The sequence below is a fragment of the Amblyomma mixtum genome, chromosome 8 (genome assembly GCF_055824585.1).
Source record: "Amblyomma mixtum isolate Tamu chromosome 8, ASM5582458v1, whole genome shotgun sequence".
In the NCBI taxonomy this organism is placed as follows: domain Eukaryota; kingdom Metazoa; phylum Arthropoda; class Arachnida; order Ixodida; family Ixodidae; genus Amblyomma; species Amblyomma mixtum.
In genome coordinates, this window is record NC_143019.1 from 93955125 (window position 1) to 93960535 (window position 5411).

At 46.2% G+C, this 5411-nt stretch overlaps 1 pseudogene; it reads left to right on the forward strand.

Moving 5' to 3' along the window:
• The first annotated feature begins 2182 nt into the window (after positions 1-2182).
• LOC149333543 (acetylcholinesterase pseudogene) lies at positions 2183-4887 on the forward strand (annotated as a pseudogene).
• Positions 4888-5411: the final 524 nt, after the last annotated feature.

A 5411-nucleotide genomic window follows, 5' to 3' on the forward strand; every position in this document is an offset into this window, starting at 1 on the left:
TAAGTGCTGTTGTACAAAGTAACTGAAAAAAAAATAGTGAGGGTACCAAACTGTTCAGCTATGTCTACCGCCGTATGCTTTGCTGTAGAAAAAATAATAAATCAGAATATCAAAAAACAACATAATATTGTCTAATTCCTTACGTTACTTGCAGCACTACGTTTCATAAATGCAGACGACCCCTTGATTGGAAGCGTCGTTGAGGACAATGAAAAGGCCCTACACAAGAACACAGGAAAACATTTTTCTGGGTCCCGACCCATCTCGGACTTATGTGTTGCACAAGCTCGGATGAAGGAAATAAAGAAAATAAAAATGTTCCAAAATATCGTATCACGTAAGAACCGCGTGTACTGAGAGATATAATGGCAGGCTGAATGCAATAATGAAGTAAATAACAAGCTACACATGATAAAACCTCTCATTGTAGAATGGAAGACATGCGCACACTAAGAACGTGCCACTTAAGTAATTTTATGTGCGAATTGGATGCGTGTGGAACGGGGAACGACGTGCGCGCCACGGGTTCGCGACGAGTGCAGCGTGTGTCGGGTGTGGTTGTGACGAAACACTCGAACACTTGCTACTTCGCTGCACCGCGCTCATAGATGCCCGTCGCGACATGCTTGCGGCCTACCGGGCGCTGGGCATCCTGCCAGACTCCCTCGCAATGTTATTGTGGCCGCAAGGCAATGCGCGTACTCGCGAGCGAACATTCGTGAGCCTCTGTGTTTTCCTCGAACAGGCGGGCTTGACGTCCCGTCTGTTCTCCGCCAGGTAGTTGCGTGCAGTGACGCGAACGTTCCACGCGCGCTACCTTGGACGATGAACAGCTGGACGCCCCCACTCCAGCTGTTTTGTGCTATGTGTCGTGCGCGCGTGATGGACCATCGATCGCCCAGATCAACACGCGCGTGCGACCTGTATATATGTATATTTAATCGGTTTGTCGTGCGCGTGTGACGGAGCAGCGTTCGCTCAGAGCTCCACGCGCGTGCGCGTTATACATATGTATATTTTATTCCTTGTAGATATGTAAATAGACTCTTTGAAAGTGTACTCCTCCCCCTGTCCTTTCTACTGTCCCCTCACCACTTTTCTTTCACTTCTACACTCTGCCTGCTATCCTTTATTTCGCTGCGCCAGCTCAGGTGCTTCCTGTCGCGATAGCAGATGCCGGGCAGCAAATATTCTTTTATCTTCCGTATCAAATGCACAATAAATAACCACTTACTACTACTACTACTACTAATTTTATGTTGTTTTGATATTGGGCACGCACAACTGATACATGACTGCTTACTGACAAAATGAGACAAACCTCTATGTGAGACCACAGTAAGCCCCATTTTATCCTCATGTGCCAAAACTCTAACAGCTAAGGAAAAAATATTTTACTCTTTTTTTTTCAATGGATACATCCCTTTCTACCCCACCTTGCTTCTAGGAGAGAGTTCACTTCTTGAAACTTCTTGAAAGGTTTGTTTTTACCTTTTTAAGGAAACAAATGATCCTAAATAAGCTATAATAACGTTTGTGTTTATTGCCGACTAAACAAAATCACTAAAATTTGCATTAAGCAGGATGTCTTCAACCAGTGGTCGGCTTAATTTGGTGATATGGCTGAGCCACTTTCTCATTACTGAGAGGAAGGCTGAAGTCGTTACTGTATTTGTCGGCAGCCTCGAGATCCTTGATGAGACAAGGTTGATTCCGAGACTGGGGCGTGCTAGGTTCCAGACAAGGGAACAACACACTCAAAGAATCAACACGAGACACGACGTGATTGTTCAAGTTACCCGACCTCCTTCAAAACGTCTGTTATAACTGTTTCTGAATAACTTGTTCATATGTCATGAATAGGTTTATTCTCGTAAAATTCTATGGAAAACAATTTTCTATATACCTTGAGCTTGTCGCATGATAGCCTAAATGCTTACGGGCCACTGAAGCCAAAACACAACAAAGGCACTGGGAGCACAGCTGGTGCACCCTGTAACTGTAGTGTTTGCAAAGCGGCCAAGTTAGAGGGTGATGGTGAAGCTCGATGAAAGCGCTGACTGAATTTTGTATATCACCTTTGCAGGAACCGACAATGCTGCACCGGCGTTCAGCGCATTTGTACGGCTTTACATTCGTGCTACTGGCTTTCAGTGGAATCATCCTTCAATGTTTGCCGGCCATGTGCGGAGACACAGCTTCGAAAGGTGAAGAATATACTGGTAGCCAGCCAAAAACCGTTGTACGCACTACTAAAGGCTCAGTCAAGGGGCTCATCGTGAAGTCAGCGCTAGGAAAACCAGTGCGCGTCTTTTATGGCATACCGTACGCCGAGCCTCCCGTTGGAAAGTTGCGTTTCAGTCGCTCTACCCCTAACAGGCCCTGGTCGGGGACGTTAGACGCCACAGTCAAGCCCAATTCATGCTTTCAGGTGGTCTTTACCGCCTACGGTGACTTCAGAGGTATCACCAAGTGGAACGCCAACACCAACATGAGCGAAGACTGCCTCAAATTGAATGTGTGGACGCCTGTTCCGCCGGGCAAAGAAGCTGCGGCTGTTTTGGTTTGGATTTACGGCGGTGGCTTTCTCTCGGGCACATCGACGCTGGATATGTACGATGCACGGACACTTGTCTCGAAAGAAGGCGTGATCGTGGTTTCGATGAACTACCGCATCGCATCCCTCGGCTTCCTCTCGTTCGGGAACAAACTCGTGCCTGGAAACGCCGGCCTGTACGACCAGTACCTCGCACTCGAATGGATCCGGGACAACATAGCAGCCTTCGGAGGTGATCCGAATCGCGTGACGCTCTTTGGGCAAAGCAGCGGCGCCGCAAGCGCCAGTTTCCTTCTCTTGTCACCACTCTCCAGAAATCTATTCAGCAGAGTTATCCTCGAAAGCTGTTCGGCGTTATCGCCTTGGGCACTCCAAAACAATGACACTGCTAGAAAAGCTGCTGCAAGACTGGCTGCTGCCGTGGGATGTCCACAAACATTGGATCAGGAGACCCTGGATTGCCTTCGTGAGAAAGATCCCAGCGAGATTGTGTATAATGAAACAGGATGCGGCGACTTAGTATTCGTCACGTTTGTTCCAGTAGAAGACGGTACCTTTATTCCTAAGTCGCCACAGGCGTTGATAGCCGAGAATACATTCAAGGGAAAAATCAGCCTTTTGATTGGTTCAAACCTAAACGAAGGCAGCTCCTACCTGCAGAACTTCTTCATGTTCCCGCTCACAGACCAGTATCCGCATATTTCGCGAGAAAATTTCTCAACTGCTTTACGATCGTTGGATCCTTCAAAGGGAATGCCTCCATTTGACGAAGTGTTGAAGTTGTACACTGGCGGCGTGGTGCCTTCCACGTCCAAAGAGAAACTGGAGGCTCTTGATTTGATAGTGGGCGACTACCACTTCTCGTGCCCTGCACTGAAGTTGGCGGACCGCTTCGTACAAGATACGGCTCAAGTGTTCCAGTACGTTTTTACGCGGAGGTCTTCCCGTGAAGCGTGGCCTCTGTGGATGGGTGTTATACACAGTGCAGAGCTGGCCTTCGTTTTCGGCGCGCCGTTCAACGCCACGCAGCAATACAGAGAGGATGAAAAGATCTTGAGCAGTCGGGTCATGAAGTACTGGAGCAATTTTGCCAAAACTGGGTGCGTATGCTTATGTTGTGCTCTGCGTATATTTCATAAATGGCATACTTCTCAGTTTCTCATGTAGCGGTTCCAAGACTGTTTAAGCTCACACTGTGGGCGGAAAACAAGTCCTTTAAGCTTTAAGCTGCCAACACAGCCGGAGCGAGAGGTTTGTGCAACTGTAGCAGATAGTGTTACAAAACTGAAATTATGACTCAATTTCGCATGCACTGTGTACTACTTTTCTAGCAGGTCCTCGGGTCCTCATAATCAAAATGTCCCCTTGAAAATGCGAAATATACAATATTAATGCATAAAAACAAACGGCAGGTCTAAGGTTCGGTTTAAAGAGTTGCAAACAGCAGCCACGTCGCTGGGGAAAGTCTCTGCCGCTTACAGAGAAGTTGGAACAGTTCCTGTTAACAGTGTCTACTGACGTTGGGCTTTATACACCAATAAGATGTGCTAGAATGCCAAACTCAGATTAATAGTGCACTTTATTAACAAATGCGTACTGTTTTCCATTAGCTAGAAAACTAGTGTTTGAAAACGACATTGCACGATAAAGACAGGGACAAAATCGTTGAAAAGAGCAGAAGCAGATGAACGTAATCTACATGCTAGAAAATATATTTGACGTCACGCAAAAAAAATGAGATAGATGCGCTATAGCATTTCGGTGCACCATGTCTAAATTCTTGGGGAAATTTTTGAATATTTGAAAATCATAAGGTACTGTTATGAAAATATTGAAGGTAATAGTCCATTCTTCCGATGTGAAGCAAAGTCTTCTTTTCAAAGTGTTCCATCGCTCGCGTCGAGCAAAGACTGCAATAGAAAACCAATGGGGAACGGGTTTGACGATTGCAAAAACGTTAATAGCAAAAAAATGCAAGCTTAAGCTTACTTACGAGAGATTTCCGGATATATTGATTTTTATATTGAGCTCGTACAATGCACGAAAAGATTGCAATCATAAACTGTTTCTTGTCCAAAAATGGGTTTGTCCAGAAATATTTGGTATCGCTTTTGCTTAGTTTGAATTAGCAATTGCTTCCGTTCTGCTCCAGGAACCCCAACAGTCCAGGAGATCCGGCGCCTATCCTCCCAACCTGGCCGCAGCGCATGGTCCCTTCCGGAAAACACCTAGTACTGGACGTTGAAGAATCAGTCGGCTCTGCATATCGAGCCCCTTACTGCAAGTTTTGGGACAAGATTCGAGACAACTGGACCGCTCCCATTTGTTGAGTAAAAGAGGTGTTTTTGGCGTAGGGAGAAAATTACGTCCTCACTTAATAAATTCACGTTGCATTTTCGACCCATGCCGCAGTCATCTAAGCCTCAACGTGACTTAAAAACGCTCTGCCTTGCTGCGAACCAAACTGACAAACTATGCTTAAGAGGTGGCATCCACTGCCGTGAAGCAGTTCTCATCCACGCAAGCAAACTGACGTGGATATGCCGCGAACGGTAACGTTGTGCTATGTGATACGCGAAGACATACTGAAACAAAACTGCTATGCTCACGTTTACATTTACAAACTACTAAGCGTGACAGCCCACAGGGATATTTTGCGTCCGAGCTGCTTGGCCACATGCCGATCTCAGTTCATTATACTGTTATTAGGCTCTTACTGATTGACACTAAAATGCGGCCTTTTAGACTAGGATGAAGGGGGCTTCCATGTTTTAAAGCACAGGCTGCATACATACCGCTAACAAGGAGTGAGAAAGTACGAGAAAAAGACACCGCCACTTGTAAGTCGGAGTTC